At 33.2% G+C, this 7,787-nt stretch overlaps 1 long non-coding RNA gene across 1 annotated transcript; it reads left to right on the forward strand.

Moving 5' to 3' along the window:
• The first annotated feature begins 2,130 nt into the window (after positions 1-2,130).
• LOC121392016 lies at positions 2,131-6,955 on the forward strand. The gene is made up of 2 exons (XR_005960402.1): positions 2,131-2,356; positions 6,791-6,955. It is a non-coding gene; the product is annotated as an uncharacterized LOC121392016 (long non-coding RNA).
• Positions 6,956-7,787: the final 832 nt, after the last annotated feature.

Here is a 7,787-nt window from a genome sequence, read left to right on the forward strand (position 1 = left end):
AATCTGAACGTTACCCGGTATATATTACGGTAAAATTAAGAATGATCATTTACTGGTATCGATTAATCACTGGAAAACAGTTGTCAGTATTGGCACATTAGAATGATGTTAAAATTAACGTTTTTAATCACAAATGGATTATGTATGTTAAATCTGTTTTAGATGATATTTGTTGTACATATATATGGTTATCACAATGCAATGATATTTCTAGTGGTTCCATGTTGAAAACATATATTAATATAAGGCTTACTGATCAATACTTACAATAACTGTATACTTATATTGATATCTCATCCAAATTATAAATTATTTTAAAATGCTCTTAAACGTGACAGACATACCTCACAATAATAGAAAGAAAACACTGATTCCCATATTAAGTTTTTGACACTTGCAACTTTGAAAGCCAAATACAAACGTCGGTAACCGACCATGCCGCTTTCGTGGAAAACGCAGGTAGAAACCAGTAGTAAATATATCGACTTTCCTTTGACATTTACTTTGAGTTTTTGTCACTGTAATAAAATAGAAACACGGACGGGTTTTAGTCTGCAACGACACATTTGTAAAAGGGTGCATATGTGACCTGTTAACCGACGATTCATACCCGAAACGAAAAGTAATGTTTCTTTTTGCTCACCGACTTCCCGGAAAATAAGCTGCCCTACATAATCACAAAGCAGTAAGAGGCTATCACAGTCTCAAAATAGCTGTTCTTCATATAATATAACACTCATAAATGTTATATTAGTTTGATAAAAAAACCTATTACTTTCCTTTTGAATAACGTATTGCATCAGGTGTATAATGAACACACAACAACAAACAGTATAGATTTTTTTTCTGTAAAAATGTACCTCACAATAATAGGAAGAAAACACTGGTGCCCATTATTACGTCTTTGATTATCAAACCATAATCTTTCAATTGAAACGGGCAGATGGAAAAATGTACCACTACAAAATAGAATATGTCTATTGTTTAATAATTACGTTATCGGAGATGAATTTCATTATATATTTTACATGAATGTTTTTAAAAAATTACAGAAATCGTTACTTACCATCTTTCTGTGAATCTAAACCAAATATATTCACACACAAATACTCTATCTCAGATTACTGTAACTGTATAAAAACCACAGCATTAAATAAATAAAATCATCACTACCCGAATCAAATATTGCAAATCCTTTGTACTTTATATATTTTTAAAGGTATTCGTAGAACAATAATAATTTCAAATTATTTGAATGAATTTTATCTGTTCGTTAGAACCTTCTTCACTTGAACTAAATAAATTAACCAACGTCATGGTAAAAATCACTACTTGTATACTATTATTTACAGAATATTACACTGTTGCATAATTTAAAAAAATTTATGACGTCTCGTAGCAATATTGTGCTAAGCATTTGTCATCGATATTATTATTATCATTATATTCAAATCATCAGGGATAGAGAGAGAGAGAGAGAGAGAGAGAGAGAGAGAGAGAGAGAGAGAGAGAGAGAGAGCACTTAAAAATAAAATACATTGTAATTGGATTTGTGTTATAATTATATAACAATAGCAAATAAAATTCGAACTACATAGTACTTGTGAAACATGATGGCGATATTGGAGTGGCCTGTAAACGGACCTTGTTTACATTTATGGAAAGTCGTATTATTCCCCTCGCTCTCTAGGCTCGTGTGCAAAAAAATATGCAGGAGTGGGTGTGACGTGCAAAGTCACATATTCACCCGGCAAATACCTTAAAAAAGAAAATTTACTTTAATCAGTGGGGGTTGACCCCCCGAACCCCACCACCCCAACCCTCAACCTCCGCCGCACACGCGCCTGCTCTCACACAAGACATAAACTAATTCAAAACCTCATTTCATAACTTTCATAACTCCCGTTCATGTTATAACTTGTATATATTAAATGTACCTGGGAAATTGTTAATGCTTCCGTCATTGACATGAATTTGAAACATACCCGCAATTACCACCAACACCAGCACGAACGGAAGGACCGATGTGAACAAACTCAATGAATATAAATTATCCACTAATATAACATGAATTGTAATTTGAGATCTTTACATTAACCAGCTACCCAGAATTCCCCGAATAGCCACTGACCCGTTTCTAGCTCGTATCGTCAAGGAAGTATTTCCTGGAAAGGACTGTGGGGTGTGTTAAATGTTTTTGTCAGTCTAATTAAAAATATAGTGTTTCTTGTTCTTATTACCTGCTAAGTGTACCATTAAATGACACACAGAGGACTGATTAGCTTACTAACGCAGAAAATGGATAAAATAACAAGAGTACTGATACCCATTACAGTGGTGACAGCATATTTAACAGGTATGTACATATAATTTTATTTGTAGCTATTTTATTTTCAAATTATGTTTATCATCAACTTGAATATTTAATTATTTCCCCAATACACTGTTGTATTTAAAGAAAGCCACACAGTAAAACTAACAAACAAAGAGAAATATAGCAAAACGATTGGACTCTCAAAGCGAGGAGGCGAGCAATACAAAGTAGTTCACGCGTTTACGTCGTGTCCCAATTGACTTTTACACTGGCCTAGTTACGGTTTGTATTAAGAAATAAATATTTCCTGGAAAGACGTTTCGTTTCTGTTTAATATCGGGTCCATGTTTAGATCTGACAGAGTCTTACTAATAAACGACGAAATATTGCAACTTGAATTTTTATGATTTCGTATGGATAGCACCATTTATTTGGTCCAACTCAGAAAATGCATATCATAGTGTTATTGCTGGTGATCATTATCATTGGAACAGTCCCAGGTAAATAGGGTTTAAAATGACCGTTTTCTAATTGTAATATTTTAATATTATTATATAAGTAATAAGCTACTTGTGGTTTTAATTTATTATACATGTATATGTTTCACCATCAGTAAACAAAGGAACAAAGAGAAATGTCGCATTGTTTATGTTAATAAAAAAAATCGTTATTGATTTTTGTACAGAATAAACTGTGCCTTTTTTAATCTTCAGTGAAAGTGAATAAAATAAAAAGTTGAAACATCACACAAAATAGTGTGTAAAATAGTTTCCACTATTTAAATGTATGTATAACTGAAATAAAGTTTCTTATAAATAAAGAAATTGGCGTATTCACAGAATAAGAAACTGTACCAAGTTTAAAGCTTGTAACAAAGGAAACTAATGAGTGTAAGTAAGTCATTTATTATCTTTCATATATTATAGAAGTAAACAATTAATTATAATTAAAGGGTGCAGTGGGCCGAGTTATAAAAATGAAATATTTGTTTAAGGATGGCTACATACATGTATCTAAACTGGTGGATACATCTACTTCTATTATTATTATTAGATACAAGCCTTGTTTGAGGTTGCTAGGGCCGTATCTTGAAAAATACTGACGATCACCCTATTTACTGTGAACTAATGTTATATTATTGTCGCCTTCCTAGTTATTTGTTCAAACAGATAAAATACAGTCTTACGTCTTGCTATATGATACAGTATTGGATGGCAAACATTTGGAAATTTTGTAATATAGTGTTCGAGAGAAAACCCACTACATTTTGTGTACAGAAACGTGTTTGTTATTGTTTTGTTTTGTTTTGCTACATGTATATGTTTTGACTATAGTAACACCAATGACAGCATGTTGATATTTGAAGCAAACATATTGGCGTCAACATATGAACAAGTTTGTTTGTTTTGTTTAACGACACCACTAGAGCACAGTGATTTATTAGTAATCGGTTGTTGGATGTCAAACATTTGGTTATTTTGCCATACAGTCTTAGAGAGGAAACCCGCTACATGTTTTCATTAGTAGCAAGGGATCTTTTATATACACCATCCCACGGACATGATAGCACATACCACGGACTTTGATTTACCAGGCATGGTGCACTGGCTGGATCAATATGAAATCAATGGACCGTTTAGGGCTCGCGTATGTAGCTGCAATTCTACAATGTTAAGCTGTTTGTTGCATTAATTGTGTGTGGTCGTGATATGCAAAAACTCTCTTAATCTATTTGATTCGTATAAAAGTCTTAATATTTAGTTGCAAGAAGAACGATTACAAAAAGGAGTTTTACCTTGGAAAACCAAAACTTAATAACTCAGAAATTTATAAATATCTTGGTATTATGTTTCACAAATCGAATAGATTTACTAAGGTAAGAAACAGATATATACACATGCACAAAAGGCTATGTTTTTCATTCTACGACAAGGCCGTTGTCATAATCTCGTTCCAACTAAAATTATTTGACCAGTCCTATTAGATGGCAGCGAAATTTGGGGTTTTAAAAATGTGTCATTAATTGAAAAATTATGTAACCAGTTTATGAAATTGTTATTACCTGTGAGAAAGTCTACACCACTGTATATATTGTGTGGAAAACCTGAACGTTACCCGGTATCTATTACTGGTATCGACTAATCACTGGAAAACAGTTGTCAGTATTGGCACATTATTACTGAATTATGTTAAAAATAACGTTTTTAATCACAAATGGATTATGTATGTTAAATCTCTTTTAGATGATATTTGCTGTACATATATATGGTTATCACAATGCAGTGATATTACTAGTGGTTCCATGTTGAAAACATATATTAATATAAATCTTACTGATCAATACTTACAATCATTGTATACTTATATTGATATCTCATCCAACGCTTCAAATTATAAATTATTTAAAAATGTTCTTAAACATAATAACAAAGCAGTAAGAGGCTATCACAGTCTCAAAATAGCTGTTCTTTATATAATATAACACTAAGTGTCATAAATGTTATTACTTTCCCTTTGAATAACTATTTCATTAGGTGCATAACGAACACACAACAACAAACAGTATAGATTTATTTTTTCTGTGAAACTATATCTCCAATAATAGAGAGAAAACACTGGTGCCCATTATTATGTTTTTGATTATTAAACCATAATCTTTCAATTGAAACGGGTAGATGGAAATATGTACCGCTACAAAATAGAATATGTCTATTGTGTAATAATTACGTTATCGGAGATGAATTTCATTATATATTTCACATGTATGTTTTTAAAAAATTAAAGAAATCGTTACTTACCGTCTTTCTATCAATCTAAACCAAATATATTCACACACAAATACTCTACCTCAGATTACTGTAACTGTATAAAAACCACAGCATTAAATAAATAAAATCACCACTACCCGAATCAAATATTGCAAATCCTTTATACTTTATATGTTTTTAAAGGTATTCGTAGAACAATACTAATTTCGAATTATTTGAATGAATTTTATCTGTTCGTTAGAACATTCCTCGCTTGAACTCCTAAATAAATTAACCAACGTCATGGTAAAAATCACTACTTGTATACTATTATTTACAGAATATTACACTGTTGCATAATTATTATTTTTTATGACGTCTCGTAGCAATATTGTGCTAAACATTTGTCATCGATATGCTTAACATTATATTCATCAGAGAGAGAGAGAGAGAGAGAGAGAGAGAGAGAGAGAGAGAGAGAGAGAGAGAGAGAGAGAGAGAGAGAGAGAGAGAGAGAGAGAGAGAGCACTTAAAAATAAAATACATTGTAATTGGATTTGTGTTATAATTATATAACAATAGCAAAGAAAGTTCAAACTACATAGTACTTGTGAAACATGATGGCGATATTGCAGTGGCCTGTAAACTGACCTTGTTTACCTTTATGGAAAGTCGTATTATTTCGTGGAAAACGCAGGCAGAAACCAATAGTAGATATGTCGACATCCCTTTGACATTTACTTTCAGTTTAGTTCAATTCAATTCAGTTTAGTTGTCCAAACCCTATGGTATTATAGCAAAAATCTGTGGTTCATAGACGGACAAACAGACATCAGTACTGTTTAACATAATTATTATAGTGTACCGGCCTCGGTGGTGTCGTGGTTAAGCCATCGGACAAAAGACTGGAAAGTACTGCGTTCGCAGCCAAGTACCGGCTACCACACAGAGCGAGTTTTAACGACTCAGTGGGTAGGTGTAAGACCACTACACCCTCTTCTCTCTCGCTAACCACAAACAACTAATCCACTGTCCTGGACAGACAGCTCAGATAGTTGAGGTGTGTGCCCAGGACAGCGTGCTTGAACCATCATTGGATAGAAGCACGAAAATAAGTAGAATGAATGAATAAATGAATTATAGTGTTCGGCATATGTTAGATCAGAATGATTATACAAAATAATGTGCTTAATATGGATATGTAGTATGTAGTGTACATTATATTGCAATATATTTATTGATACACGAGACCGACACTGGAGAAAAAAGAAAGAAAACGTTAAACGGACAAAAATTAAGTGTGCACATAATAGAAACGATTAAAGATAATATTTTCAACCAGAAAGTAGTCAAATTTGTGTTGTAATAAATATGTTTGCAAAAATTTGTAATCATATACGGCTTCTAGGTATGTGAATTTGAAGTGCCAAAATTTCGTCATATAGTATATATTGAATGTAATTATGAGGCAATAATTTACAAATACAATTATGGTTTTTCCTTGTTTTTTAACATCTATAAAAATTGCTTTCAATGATCCAATATTTCTTGTACACACACACACACACACACATACACACCTTTTATATAATCATTCATCAGTCCAATTAATTTAACATTAGCTACCTTTCTATGTGCACATGACACTAAAATACCTTTCTTAAAATAATAATAATAATAATAATGTGCATTATGTTCTGTATGTCTAATCTCTGTTTCGTATTACTAGGACAACAGGGGAACACCAGTCAGGGTCTACACCACTGTTCATATTGTGAAGGACTCTGTTCAGCTTGCCAGCCAGGATACTATGGACAACACTGTATGAAACAATGCAGAGTCTGTGACCAAGACGAGATGTGTGACCATCAGAACGGAAACTGCGTCAAGAGAGGTAACAAAGGTTATATCATGGCCTGGTTATCCCTAAATAAAGCTACTCACCTGACAGGATCTACGGGGACGTGGTGGTTATTGTCTATTCCATCTCACCCGGCGTATATTTTAGTAGGAAAGGCAATCCTTGTAATAAAAGGATGGCAATGCAGTGATTGCTGGATACTACAGCGGATGTAAGGAAGGACTGTGTTATTTCATGTCACACTCAACACATTTTAATTAAGCTATGGTTAGGTTTCGGACAGATAATGAGGAAGGAAACCCGCTGACACTACGCAATGGGTTACTCTTTACCATTACCAGCAAGGGATCTATTATATGCAACATTCCACAAACAGGATAGTACATACCACGGTCTTTGTTACATCAGTTGTGGAGCACTGGCTGTAATGAGAAATAGCTCAGGCGGCCCACCGACGGGGATCGATCCTAGACCGACCGCGTACGAGGCGAGCTCTTTACCACGTCTCACCCGTATAACAGAGGGAGCAATCTATGTTAAATGCTATTTTATTTTACACAGTGACCTTTTTTCAAGTAGATTAAAACTATATAAAACTTTACAAAAATAAGATATGACCACACACGCTGCTTAAAAGAACAATACTTAAAAAAGGGGGAAAAGAATAGAAACAGACCATCCCCCCCCCCCCCCAGAAAACAAACAACGTCACAAAAAGAAAAAAAAGAAGAAAAGGTAAAACCCCAAGCTACTACCCCCCTAAAACCCCATAAACAACAACAACATGTGCATGTTTTCCAGGCGATTAACAATTAATTTATATTATTATTTATTTATTTATTTATTATTAGTATCAGTATTATTA

This window comes from Gigantopelta aegis, chromosome 3 (genome assembly GCF_016097555.1).
Source record: "Gigantopelta aegis isolate Gae_Host chromosome 3, Gae_host_genome, whole genome shotgun sequence".
In the NCBI taxonomy this organism is placed as follows: Eukaryota; Metazoa; Mollusca; class Gastropoda; order Neomphalida; family Peltospiridae; genus Gigantopelta; species Gigantopelta aegis.